The 14,663-nt window shown below is 44.8% G+C and overlaps 1 protein-coding gene across 8 annotated transcripts in view; it reads left to right on the forward strand.

Annotated features, from left to right (window-relative positions):
* The window catches only part of HIVEP3 (HIVEP zinc finger 3), a 430,983-nt gene that overhangs the window by 91,233 nt on the left and 325,087 nt on the right, over positions 1 to 14,663 (forward strand). The window lies entirely within an intron of this gene.

The following is a 14,663-nucleotide window of genomic DNA, read 5'->3' on the forward strand; positions in this document are numbered from 1 at the left end:
GGGCCACCTCACTCCACATGATTGGATGCTTTGCAGGTCTGGCCTCATGCTGGTAATCCAACCCTGAGGTGACAGAGACATGGACTGACTGCCTGGTAGGGAGCTGCAGCATTGCCAACCCATCAGCCAGATGGGCACCTCGTTCTGATAGTTGCATGGCTGCGCATTTCTAAAGGACAGGGGTTGGGTTAGTGTTACTGAAATAAGCCTTAAAATTTTCACTATTATTTACAAAGGGCTTTTTTTCATCTCAATTATTCGTAGCTCTTTAGAATGTTGCCCTTTGTAGTCTTAGGCTGCTGTAGAGAGAAATGTTATTTGGAATATTCATAACAAGTCTATCACTAATTATCACTTTACAAATGTGCTATGGAGTATATGCCTGCAGTTGTCTGGAAAGGCACATATGCTGTGAAATTGGGATTTGAATGCACTCTCGCTAGTTGTGCACCTTTGGGGTTTGGTTATATGTTTCATGCAGTAAAAGCGGAGATTTAACTGACAAAAGCAGAAAAGATTTGCAAATGACCTCACTCAATTATCCTTCTATCCTTACGGTGTTCGGTTGGCTATCTAGTCTAGTGCAGGGGTTCCCAAATTGTGGTATGCATGTCCCTAGGGGAACGTGGGAGAAATTGTGCAATGGTGGATTTTATTTATTAATTATTTTATTGCATTTTCATAATAGACTACTCAGACAAAGCTTGAAAACTCTGTGGGAATCTGTTATATAAAATACAGTAGTTAATTTACTTCAAAATGTACCAATGAGAACACAGATCCGCAGAGACACTAACGTACAGATCCCTCACTTCCAATCACTGTACAGTGCCGGTTCAGTTGCCCAGCAACTGTCCAGCCTAGCTGAGCTCAGAATTTAGGATATTTTTTCAGTTGTATATGTTGCATTATATCTGTACGTAACAGTGAAATATGGAGAGATGGCTAAAGACGGGTAGTGCTAAGAACACACAAAGTGTCAGTGATGAGCAGGGTAGGAGCCCTCAGGCAGCTGGTAGAACTGGAAGGGGGCACACAATAAGAAAAGTTTGGGAACCTCTGGTCTAGTGGCTTTGGTGAAAATAGATTCTTTTATTTCTTCCCCAGGGTGCAGTAAATGTTTTGGCATTCATCCTAGGTTGTGTATTGTGTTAGTAAGGTTTGAAAAGTTTGCTTGGTGCCTACCTACAAGTTCAAGGACTTGCCAGGGTGGAAAATAGCTGTGGTGGCAACACCCCTACAACTCAATGCACATCCCTTTTCTGTCTTAACCAGTCCTCATGGGGTTTGGAATTTTACCAGAAACTAGGTAGCCAGAACACTAAATCAACTAGTCCAAGACCAGTATGAAAGATGGGGCCCTCACTGTCCAGTCACAAAGCCCTGATGAGAAATGAAACCTCCCTCCCATCTCCCTTCCGCCTCCCCCCATCACCCCAAACTTCTGGGAAGGGGAGAGTCCTGGGACTCCTACCACAGGGCTGTTTCTAGACCCTGCTCAGAGACTCCATCTTTTGTGTTGGATTCTGTCTACTAGATGTCTGCTAAATGCGAAGATTCCCTGGACCTCACCCTTTTTGACTGCTGTAAGCTTGTCTCTCTCACCAACAGAATTCAGTCCAATAAAAAATATGACCTCACCCACCTTGTCTCTGTAAGGGAAAAGAAGCATTCTCAGTCCTGTTCCCCGCTCCCAACCAGATCCTCCTGGTTGTTGTGAGGGAAACGTGTCTAGTATTTTACCCCTCGCACAGCCTCTACATCTGGGTCTGTATCACCTGTGCTGCTGCACACCTTCCTCCATTAGCAGCAGAATGACATTGACCTCATACTCGTCAGTTTCATGGGTGCCCAGTATTCTGCTGAGTGGCCAGCATTGCTGTGGGACTGTGGCCCGTGGGAGAGCTCATGGGTCAAATTCATTGGTTTGGGATTCAGGGGGCAGAGTTGATGTGGGGGGCCAGACCATCGAGTTCACAGATATAGGAACGCAGTGGCTAAAATAATATTTCTCATTATAAATTGGGCAACACTGTCACACACACACACGTTGGTGGGGCAGGAGAAGTTAGAAAAGCACCGGAAGACAGCATAATCTCTCTAAGGTCAGGAGCGGCTTTTTGTTCTGTTTGTACAGCACGTCGCACAGAGGGGCCCTGCTCCATGTGTGGGGCTCCCAAGCACTACTGTAATAATAATAATGTCATTCTCTAATCTATTTTTTAAATCATGATTTGGGGGCCAGTCTCATGATTTTTGAACTTTCAGGGATTAGTAGTGACAATCATAAATAAAATATTTTAGCGTTTGTTAGCCTGGCTATCTAGTCTAGTAGTTTTGGTCCTGGAACAGATTAAACAGATTTTTAAAGATACATTAGATTTTTTTTCTTCCTTCTACTTTTCCTCAAGTGTTACTACAGGGGATTGTTAAAGTCTTCCGGATTCCCTGACTGTGCATTTCCATACTTAAACGGGATTTGGTTGAATTTATTTTAAAGTCAACTTTCACTCTGAATTTCCTTTAACATGTATAAAGGTTTATAATACAGGGTTTTGGAACAATCACAATACCCCTGTGATGTGCTTTCCCATTAACCTTCACTCAGTCTTAACATAGTTTTTGTCTGAGAATTTCCTTGTTTTTTTTTTAAGTATTAAAAATGTAATACATCAACACTAACTAACAGATCCAAAGGGAATGCTGGCATGTTAGCTTTCTAACAATATGAAGATATGTAGTACAAAACTTTAAATCATCTTATTTTAAATGTTCGGGTCAGATTAACTGCTATGATCTGGCAGCTTTACCCCTCTCTGAAGGAGCACAAAACATCTGTCTATCTTTCTATCATCCATCTATCTAGGTGCAGTGTTATGTGAATTATTATTTTATTATTAAGTATTGTACATGTGGCTAGAGCCACTGAAATAAGACACAACAGTGCTGCATGATGTTTAATTGTGTAGTCTGGACCTATTTTTAAACCTGTAGGGAGCAGCAGAGGGAAATCTCTATAGAATACATGAGCACTAAAAGGTCTCTGTATCCTCTTACTGCGGTGGGCAGGTATGCCATCTGTGCCGAGGGAGTGCAAAACAGAAAGTGTGTTAAGGAGGGCCAGACTGAAGAGCAGAAGGTGCTAGCTCAGAGAGTTTACTGCTTAGCGCTGGGCACAGAACACCTTACGCATGTTCTGCGGTTGGTATTTTTAATGTGGACAATAGGGTAGGAGTGATACCTACAGAGCAATTTGGATTTTAAATGAATGACTTTTCTATTGTTTAGTGAGGAGTAGACTTTTGACTCTTTGGGTGGGTATTAGTGAAACCAGGAGTTCCTGGTTTGTTAGGAGGAAGGAATCAAAAGCCTGGTAATTGTGATCCTACTGGTAGTTGCAGCTACAGAGTGGGGAATTAGACTAACCCTGGAGAACTGGAGCCAGGCCAAAGAAAACTCCAAGTTTCATTAAAATAGGCAATAGGCCCAGAAAATCTTGTCTTAGTTTGTATCTATGCTCTGGTTAAACGCAGTGTCACTGGAGCTGTGTGTGCGTAGTGCTAGCAGCCTGTAACACACCATGCTAATCTACCTTCAACACTTTGCTATTCTGCAGTTAATGTTTAAGAAAAACACCCACAGGTATGGGAAAGCAGAACTATTAAGTAGTTTATGTCTCATATTCAACTTTGCTAAAATGACTGGTGGGCACGAAATGTCCTCTAGGTTCTAAATATCTTCAGGATTTGATTGCATCTTAAATCCAGCAAGGTGGTTTTCTATTAAAACAAACCAACCAACCTCCTCCCCCCCCAATAATTTGTTTAATATTTTTGGTCTTCTAACAGGTATCTAGTTCTTGTCTTTTCATCTTCAAAGTGCTTTTCAAATATTCACTCGATCTCAATACCCCATAACCATTACAGGATTCCCCATAAGCCACACCACTTTGAGTTCCCACACCCTGCTGCTGTGTGTTCCTGGAGGGAGCCCCGGTGGAGTGGTCTTGCAGGGGTCCCTTGATGTGCTTGAACTGGTCCTGCCTAAGACATTAGTGCTAGATGTAGCAAAGAAACAAAACTTCAAGTACTCACAAGAGTATACTGGACACAGTCTCAAGGGAACAGAGAGCAACAGGGGCCCATTGATCAGTGTCCTGTTGACCAGACTGCAGCCATGGACCACAAGTAAGTCAAATGGAAGTGGAAACTTTCTCCATCCCTTTTAACTACTGCATGTTGCCCTGGGCCTTGGCCTCTCAAGACCATTGGTAAATATGGCTCTACCTTTCAACCACCTCTTCCGTCCTTCGCTTTTGCATTTTTCTCTTCCAACCTTCCATTTTTTGTTTGTTTAGTTTTTGAATCAATATTGGTGCAATGCAAGTACGCTCATTGCTATCGCCCCCTGCACATGCTCTGGCATTGGCAGGGCCAGCCCACAACATTTAGGCACCTGAGGCGGGGAGCTCAAATGACATCCCCTTGCCCCCTCGCTTGGGCCGAAAATTTAAAAGATCTCAATTCTGCCTTCTTCCTGTTCTACTCCTCTCATGGTACTGCTCTGCTACCTACCCCAAGAAAGGAAAACTAACAACTCAAAATGCCTTGTTCACAAATTTTAAGTAACACTTAACTTTCAAACGCCTGAACAGCAAATGTAACTTTTCATGTCTGCATAGTAAACACTGGCATTTTTATGTGTTTGAATAATCAAAGTGGTGCTTTCCGTGCCTTCTTGGTTGCAAAGATTTGAACTGTGTCCTGAAGGTCCACAGTCTGGGCGAGCTCATCCTCTATTAAGATGGTTGCAAGGCCGACCAGCCTCTCCTGTGTCATTGTGCCCTCCTTCCTCCAGCACAGCACTCCACCATCTCTGTGCATCTAGAGCAGAGAGAATACATATACACCAGCAGCAGACACAATTTTCTGCACACTGGGTCCTAGTGGCGCCCCCCCCCACACACACACACAGTCTGGCACCTGTGGTGGCCATCTCAGTTCGCCTTATGGTAAGGCCAGCCCTGGGCATTGGTGCTGGCACAATTGAGGGCACAACACAACCACCAACTGCCAGGAGATAGTAAAAGACTTATTTTATGGGGCGGCTATCCTATAATTGTCCACTAGGATTTCTTGCATCTTTCACTAAAGCAACTGGTGCTAGACCCTGTCTAAGACTAGGATACTGGATTAGATGGACTGTAGGTCTGAGCTGGTATGGCAATTCCTATATTCCTGAAAAATCAGCCCTGGACTCAGGAGAAAAGAGAAGGGGTTTTGTTTTAACTATGCCTATGATTTGCTAAGAGTTAAGCTGATGAGCCAGGAGAGTTAAGCCGTGTTAGTCTGAATCTGTAAAAAGCAACAGAGGGTCCTGTGGCACCTTTAAGACTAACAGAAGTATTGGGAGCATAAGCTTTCGTGGGTAAGAAGTGAGATTCTTACCCACTAAAGCTTATGCTCCCAATACTTCTGTTAGTCTTAAAGATGCCACAGGACCCTCTGTTGCTTTTTACAGGAGAGTTAATGCACTGCAAAAAAAATACAAATGTTTGAGATGCATTTTTAAGTGCTTTTTATATTTTGTCATAAAAATACACGATTGCCCGGAAGAAGCTGTATGTGCTACAGGACCATGTGTTTGATGTTACTGTTCTCTGATGTTAAGCACTTTGACTAAGGAGTCTATAAAAATACAGGAGTTATAAATGTACCATTTATTAATTTGCCTTCTGCACTGGAGCGTTCAAGAATCTGATGCGAGCCAGGGTGCCTCTCTCTTTCATAAGGGCATGTGGTCCAGGACATGCAGTACATGCATCCTGTGGGGATGCCAGGCATTAGCAGGCAGAGGGGGATTAGCAATTTACCCTCCCAGCCATGGCAGTAGAAACCCTTCCAATAACATGTATATTTATTCTAGTAAAAGAGGGAGGTCTGATTAAAGACGTCCTGCTTGAGAAATTCTCTCATCTCTGCCTAGTGAAGAATGGGCTGTGATTGCATCTTGATGCAGAACATCTATGGGAAGTCCAAGTGGGTCAGCCCAGCCCAAAACATGGTGATGAGCAGAGAGAAGGTAACTGGGGGATGCACTGATGCAATGCATCCTTTATCAGCCTCATCCGGTGGGGATCTGGAGGAGCCATAGCTGCAAACTAATGGTGACAAAAACCCTGAGGGAGGCTTAAAATTCATATATCTGCTAATTGCCTCATATTGTGTTGTTTGGAAACCAGATCATATACGTTTTGGGGTGACTACAGGGCCTTAGGTCCTGCCCTCTCTGGCTCAGAGACAATCCCCTCTGGCTCTAGCACGGGGAGATGGAAAGTACATTTCCCTCTCAGCAGCTTCAGTGATCCAATCCCATGATTTTAACTAATGACTTGTGCTAACAACCAACGGTCAGTGAACTTAATTGCCTGTAACTAAAGGCCAGACTAAAGTGAACTGTAGCAGAGGTGCATTGACTAGTGTTTGAGTGGTGACTGGGAGTCAGGACTTTTGGTTTCTATTCCAGTTGTGACCCAGGGCAAGTTACATCACCTCTCTGTGCCTCACTTTCCTCATCTGTAAAATGGGGATAATAGCTGTGACCTACCTGAGATTGTTTCTGGTGTTTGGAAGGCACTTTCAGAGCCTTACCAGGAAGGTACAGGAGAAGACCCTGGCGTTGTTGATTCTTTCACCATCCAAAGCCCCTGTGTTTCCCCCTCTATTTCCTAGCGATTGGTGATGAATGACTGCTTAGCAAAGTACATTACGTGCTACACTAAATTCATATATCAGCTAATTGCATCATGTTGTGTTGTTTGGAAACAGATCATATATGTATTGGGGTGACTATGAGGGCCTTAGATCCTGCCTCTTTGGCAGCAACTGCATCCATTCATGAATCACCTTTTGCTGGCCCGTTGGGTGTGACTAGCAATGGAGGGGGGGACTGGAAAAATCTGAATCTCCACAGCAGACATATTCAGCAACCTTTAAAGTTTGTCATTTCCAAGGCAAACCCCATTTCCTCTAACTTAGTTCCTGGCTGGCCCATACCAGAGTCTCTGTTACATACACTTCCTTTTATTTTGTTTTACTGAGGTTGGAACTTCTACTGGGAGGAAGAAATGGAAGCATCTTTGGCACCTGTCCTGCCAGCAAAGAGAGTGGATTTGCCGCTTTCCTTTTTGATCATAAGCTGTATCCCTTGACTTTGTATATTGAAGTGTTACCCCCAGGGATGTCTCTGAGGCCCTGACACTAGAGGTGTTGTTCACATGTAAGTGAGATAAAACACTGAGGATTAGTGTAAAAGAAAGTTCCACACTAGTGCCAAGAGGTGGTCTTGATTAAGTAGGGAGTCCTTTCCAAACTCCCCATTATTATATCACCATCTTTCCTCTCCTCCAGTTACCTGTGGTTATTTCTCTCTCCTACATGGTGTGTCTTGTGTCTTTCTTTTGCTTTTTCCTCGGTTTCTCCCGCTTCTTGGTGAGAGGAAATCAAAACCTATTCTCCAAAGCAGCGGGTGTTTGACAAATCTAGGCACTAGTAAGTTTTGGGGTTTTTTTCCTTGGCATGCAGTACAGAATAGGATGTGAGGAAGGAGGCTAGACCCTCAAGGAGTTTAACACTGAGGCATCCTGAGTAGTCTTTGAACATCTGATGCCCAAGATCTTTAACGGAAGAGAGGACTCTAGAAAACTGAAGAAAGACATTCCTGATTTTCCAGATCAGCCTGGCTTTAGACCTAAATGCATGTTCACTTTTCCCAGCATTCTCTTCATCATCTCATGTTGTTAAAACTGGCCCAGAACAGCCCCGCTCCCAGCTTCGTAGTGCAGAGAAAGCAGATTTGCCTATCATTGCATGGATACGCTCCTGTTAAGAACATTGCTGCGAATGGAGCTGTCAAGGAAGAATGTGATCTCCCCTGTAGGTTCCCTTTTGTCATTTCTGTGTAATACTTTGAGGCTTCTGACTGGTATAACTGCCTCCCCAAGAAAACCTGGTGGTGTCGCATGCAGTAGCGGAGTGAGACACAGCTAGTCAGCTGGAATGATTTAGAAGCTGGACCAAGCTCTTGCTGGTGTTGCTGTGCTCTACAGATTTAAAGGCTGCTTAAAATGTTTCCTACTGAAGTTTAGCCAAAAGAACAAACCTCACTGAACTACAGAATAAACTCGGGAATGCTCAGACATCATGTTCCCGACCGGAACGGGAAGGAAAGCCATCTATTTCACGTGCACTGGGTTTTACAGTTCTGGATTCCAGTAACGACTAAAAGTCATTACCTTCTGGTGGTTGGCCTGTGTGGAACGAGTCTGTGGTCACAGTCTAATTCCTTCTGGACTGGTTACCACCATAACTGGAACTGTTTGGCTCCTTTGTTGTAAAAGTCAGCAGCGTGGCCATGGATTGAATGGGCAACAGAAAATTAACTCCCATTTTCCCTCAGGGGAGTGAGTGGTCTCTGCAGGTCAGGACTGAGGCACATGTGGAATTTGGGGAGCAAGGGGAAAGCTGCATATTCCTACTATTTATGTGTTGCCTATTCTGGGGATGAACAGGGGCTTTATTTCCCAGAGATGTCAATCCAGCACTTTCCACTGGCCCTAAATTCACGCCAAAATTTAGATTCTGGATTTCTGTCATTCTCTGAGGTTAAACAGAAGTATTTGTATTGTTATTTCACAGCAAACTTTCCCCACTTCTTGGTTGTGTGGGTGGGTATTCAGGCATACAAGCTCCAGGAATCAACGAGTCTTCAAGTGTTTTTATCAAGGCAGACAGCAGCAAGCCCTGTGTCTTGAGGTCTGAGGTCAATAGGGCTTCTCAGCATTGGTGGTAGTGGTGGTGGTAACAATGTAGTTCTAGTGATTTACTCCTTGGGAAATTCTGCGTCATTACGTGTGCGCAGAATTCATGTCCCCCTGCAGATTTCTTTGCTTCCCCACAGAAAAATGACTTTCTGATAGGGAAGCAAAGGCAAGCTGCAAGAGCAGTCATGCACCACTCCCTACCTATGCAGGTACATCATTTCAGGCAGCCAGCAGAGAGGTAAATAACCGCAGGGCTGGGGCCACCCCAGCCAGTGGCTCCTACCCTGAGCTGGGATCAGTTGCTAGTCCCAAATAAAACTTGCAGAATTTTGAAGAATTTTAAAATATTGTGTGCAGAATTATTATTATTATTTTTTTTTGCGCAGAATGACCTACTAAGTAAGTGATTTCAGCAGGGAACTAGGAGCCCCCTGGACTGCTTGTTCTGTCCTCCACTCTACCACTCTCTCTGGGTATGTGATCTTGAGCAAGTTACTTCCTCTTTCTTTGTTGCCATTTATCTGTTTGTAAAAAGGGGTCGCAATAATTTTACCTAGCTTCCATGGGTGTTATTTCTTCATTAATGTCAGCAACCCTAATGCTCTTTGAACTGGGATGGTGAGCCCTGGAATCCCAGATCCTAAAGGTTCAGCCACAGGCATGGTCTCAGATGCTAAAATTTAACCCTGCTCTGAGCTCCATCCCTACCCTGGTGAGTAAAACAGTGGGGCAGAAAGCAGCATCTAGCAATGATAAAAATTGTGGATGTGTAGAATGAACAGTGTGGACTGTAACTCGGCAGCCTTTTAAGAAAAGTATTTAAAGTTGTTTTAAAACAATCTGAAATTCTGTAAAGCTAAATAACTCAATTTTACAAGACTAAAGGCTTAAGCAGCTGGTGAGCTGAGAGCAATACTTAATATATGACAACCTGGCTTGCTTTACAGTTACATCGCCTTCCTCCTCCCCATTGGTCCCGTTCACCTGTGTCTTGTCTTAACCCAGTTTGTGAGCTCTTTTTTTGGAGGCCTGTACAGCACCGAACACAATGTGGGCCTGATCCTTAATCTGTGCCCCTAGGCACCACTGCAATACAAACAAATAGTAATAAATGATGTCCTGATCCATTGAGTGCTCACAAGGCCAACAGACATCAGAGAGAGTTGATGGCACTCAGCATCTCATTGGGGTGGTCCTAGAGAGATGATACATTAGAACCAGATTCCTAGCAGAAATGGCAAGTGGACTCATGTTGCTTGTGCTCTTGTCCAGAGTCTGACTCATTAATTTTCTTTCTTACTGGAGGGAGCTTATTATTGCCACATTTAATAGTATGTTTTTGTTGAAAGCTGAAACAAAATATTCGTGACGGTTTTTATTTTAAAGCAATATCGAAATACGTTGAACATGCTGTCTGCCATGGGGCCAGATAATGCTGCACTTTCCTACATCTTTCTGCAATTGAATTGTTTAGATGCTCCTCTCCTATTTCCACCTTGACCTCAACATGTAGCAGAGCATTAGCCATTCATGTGTCAGCCTCAAAGAATCCTGTGGTAATGCCAGCACTGATATATTGCAGGAAAGCTGAGGGTGGCAACTGGAGCATCTATCCTGGTGCTAAGGGAAATAAGTCAAGGTGGAGTGAATCCTTGATTCACTGCGGGGAGGAGGAACGTTATGCTTCTTTAGTCAGTCTTGCAGGTCAATCCCTGGTCAAGGCGATAGGAAACTTACTCCTAGAAGTTAATTCTCCCAGTAATAGTTGCTAATCTTTTATTTTTGTGTTATCAGATTTTTTTGTACTAGCAGCTCAGCAGACTTGCCAATGTTTTGATTTTTCCAATGAGGGGCAGTTGTATTCAGTGATAAGCCTCCTGAAGCCTGATTGTCTAGCTAATTTAATCTGCCTGGCAGGATCTGTCTAATGCTGACATTAAGTCCTGAAGGTGATGACTGACTCCTAGAATTGCTGTGTGTCTTCAACTCCCACTGAAGACAATGGGAATGGAAAGCACAGTCCCTCTCAGGAGTTGCTCACAGAAGCAAGGGACCTGTATTTTAAAGAATCCTTATTGCGGTTGCAGGAACAAACCATCCCAATGTGTAGAAAGAACAGTAAATAGGGCAGGTGACCAGCTTGGCTTAACAGTGAAATCCTTGCTGATCTTAAACACAAAAAAGAAGCTTACAAGAAGTGGAAGCTTGGACAAATGACCAGGGAGGAATATAAAAATATTGCTCAGGCGTGCAGGAGTGAAATCAGGAAGGCCAAATCACACTTGGGGTTGCAGCTAGCGAGAGATGTTAATAGTAACAAGAAGGGTTTCTACAGGTATGTTAACAACAAGAAGAAGGTCAGAGAAAGTGTGGGCCCCTTACTGAATGAGGGAGGCAATCTAGTGACAGAGGATGTGGAAAAAGCTAATGTACTCAATGCTTTTTTTGCCTATGTCTTCACGAACAAGGTCAGCTCCCAGACTGCTGCACTGGGCAGCACAGCATGGGGAGGAGGTGACCAGCCCTCTGCGGAGAAAGAAGAGGTTCGGGACTATTTAGAAAAACTGGATGAGCACAAGTCCATGGGGGCGGATGTGCTGCATCTGAGGCTTGGTCTACACTACCCCCCCTAATTCGAACTAAGGTACGCAACTTCAGCTACGTGAATAACGTAGCTGAAGTTCGAAGTACCTTATTTCGAATTAGTTCAAACTTACCTTGGTCCACACTCGGCAGGCAGGCTCCCCCGTCGACTCCGCGGTACTCCTCTCGGCGAGCTGGAGTACCGCAGTCGACGGCGAGCACTTCCGGGTTCGACTTATCGCGTCCAGACTAGACGCGATAAGTCGAACCCAGAAGTTCGATTTCCAGCCGTCGAACTTGCCGGTAAGTGTAGCCAAGGCCTGAGGGTGCTAAAGGAGTTGGCGGATGAGATTACAGAGCCATTGGCCATTGTCTTTGAAAACTCATGGCGATCGGGGGAGGTCCCGGATGACTGGAAAAAGGCTAATCTTTAAAAAAGGGAAGAAGGAGGATCCGGGGAACTACAGACCGGTCAGCCTCACCTCAGTACCTGGAAAATCATGGAGCAGGTCCTCATGGAATCAACTTCGAGGAGAGGAAAGTGATCAGGAACGGTCAGCATAGATTCACCAAGGGCAAGTCATGCCTGACTAACCTAATTGCCTTCTATGATTAGACAACTGGCTCTGTGGATGAGGGGAAAGCAGTGGATGTGTTATTCCTTGACTTTAGCAAAGCTTTTGATACGGTCTCCCACAGTATTCTTGCCAGCAAGTTAAAGAAGTATGGGCTGAATGAATGGACTGTAAGGTGGATAGAAAGCTGGCTAGATCATCGGGCTCCACGGGTAGTGATCAATGGCTCCATGTCTAGTTGGCAGCCGGTATCAAGCGGAGTGCCCCAAGGGTCGGTCCTGGGGCCGGTTTTGTTCAATATCTTCATTAATGATCTGGAGGATGGCGTGGATTGGACCCTCAGCAAGTTTGCAAATGACACTAAACTGGGAGGAGTGGTAGATATGCTGGAGGGTAGGGACAGGATACAGAGGGACCTAGACAAATTAGAGGATTGGGCCAAAAGAAATCTGATGAGGTTCAACAAGGACAAGTGCAGAGTCCTGCACTTAGGATGGAAGAATCCCATGCACTGCTACAAACTAGGGACTGAATGGCTAGGCAGCAGTTCTGCAGAAAAGGACCAAGGGGTTACAGTGGACGAGAAGCTGGATATGAGTCAACAGTGTGCCCTTGTTGCCAAGAAGGCTAATGGCATTTTGGGCTGTATAAGTAGGAGCAATGCCAGCAGATCGAGGGACCTGATTATTCCTCTCTGTTCGGCATTGGTGAGGCCTCATCTGAGTACTGTGTCCAGTTTTGGGCCCCACACTACAAGAAGGATGTGGAAAAATTGGAAAGAGTCCAACAGAGGGCATAAAAATGATTAGGGGGCTGGAGCCCATGACTTATGAGGAGAGGCTGAGGGAACTAGGATTATTTAGTCTGCAGAAGAGAAGAATGAGGGGGGATTTGATGGTTGCTTTCAACTACCTGAAAGGGGGTTCCAAAGAGGATGGATCTAGACTGTTCTCAGTGGTAGCAGATGACAGAACAAGGAGTAGTGGTCTCAAGTTGCAGTGGGGGAGGTTTAGGTTGGATATTGGGAAAAACTTTTTCACTGGGAGGGTGGTGAAGCACTGGAATGGGTTACATAGGGAGGTGGTGGAATCTCCTTCCTTAGAAGTTTTTAAGGTCAGGCTTGACAAAGCCCTGGCTGGGATGATTTAGTTGGGAATTGGTCCTGCTTTGAGCAGGGGGTCGGACTAGATGACCTCCTGAGGTCCCTTCCAACTCTGATATTCTATGATTCTAGGGGGGGATAGCTCAGTGGTTTGAGCATTGGTCTGCTAAACCTCAGGTTGCAAGTTCAATCCTTGAGGGAGCCGCTTAGGGATTTGGGGCAAAATCAGTACTTGGTCCTGCTAGTCAAGGCAGGGAGCTGGACTCAATGACCTTTCAAGGTCCCTTCCAGTTTTAGGAGATAGGATATCTCCAATAATTGATTTATTATTTTATTTTATTGTGAGTGAGCTTCTATATCAAATTCCTCACTGCAGCACCTGGAGGTGGCATAGAGGGGCATGCAGAGTGCATCAGCTTCTCTAAGATGCAGCAGGTATCCTATAAGGTAAAGTCTCTAGGGTAGTCAGGACCAGAGCCATTAAGGCTTATTATAAATCGAAACCAGCACCTTCAATTGCCTCCAGGTCAGAACCTGCAGCAGGTGCAGGCTACGGGCCCAGTTCTCATCTGTGACCAGGAAGCACTCAGTGCAGTCGCAGACTGTGTGAATACACAGTGGCTTTTAGCTACCTGTGTGCCTCCTTCCCTTCTTGGGCCATTTGTGTTGACTGCCAGTTGCCCCGGTGCCATGCCACTTTTCCTCTGCAGTGGCTGGGCCTCAAGGCATAGGAGTGACTATGCTCACATGTGGCACAGAAGTCATTATGGAGGATCTATGCCACTCAATATATCGCCTGTTAAGGGACAACCTCTGGAGGCCATGTTAGCTCGGTTTAGCTGGCTTTGCATGAACAGATCTACACAAAGGTGTCTTGTGCAGCAGAGGATCTGGCCCAGTGGCTTCGAATTAGTGCCATTTAAACCTTAACTCCAATTTCACTGTGGTTTTTCTCTTGGACTATTCACACTTAGCAATAGCATGCACAGTCATTCTTTAATCTGTTATTTATCATAGCTAATAGATTTCACAGTGTTGTATATATGGTGTAGAGATGTATTTCAGATTGCTGTAAAATGAGAAACAAGCAGCACTGTGTTTTCTTGGGTAATATTTCCCTGAAGGCAGATACACTTGGTCACAGAGCCGCGCGGGGGGGGGGGGTGTTGAGTTGAACACACAGCAGTCAATTGGAAGAACCATGTGAACCGGAGGGCAGACTGAAGAAAGGAGTCTGCAAGTCCACATAGTATGTAGTGTTCACTTGAGCGACAATGCTGATCTCAGGAGCAATATTCCTTTGGGACTCTGAATGAATAGACGCCCTCTGGAGCCTCTCTCCAGAATGCTGGAATGCATCAGGGACTCCAGTGGTATGTGGAGAGAGCTTTGTCACTCATCCCCAGCATGAGAATGGTGTGGAGGGGCGCCCTGACCTTTTCGCGCAGAACCACGCACGGACCCACTGACCCCAGATTTTTGAAAGCTTAAGCAGTTCTTCAACTTTATTGACATTTGATTTTTTTTTTAAAAACCGCAAGCCCACTGGATGCTATTTGCATTTGATTTGAATCTGTTTCCT

Source organism: Chrysemys picta, chromosome 23, assembly GCF_011386835.1.
Source record: "Chrysemys picta bellii isolate R12L10 chromosome 23, ASM1138683v2, whole genome shotgun sequence".
In the NCBI taxonomy this organism is placed as follows: domain Eukaryota; kingdom Metazoa; phylum Chordata; order Testudines; family Emydidae; genus Chrysemys; species Chrysemys picta.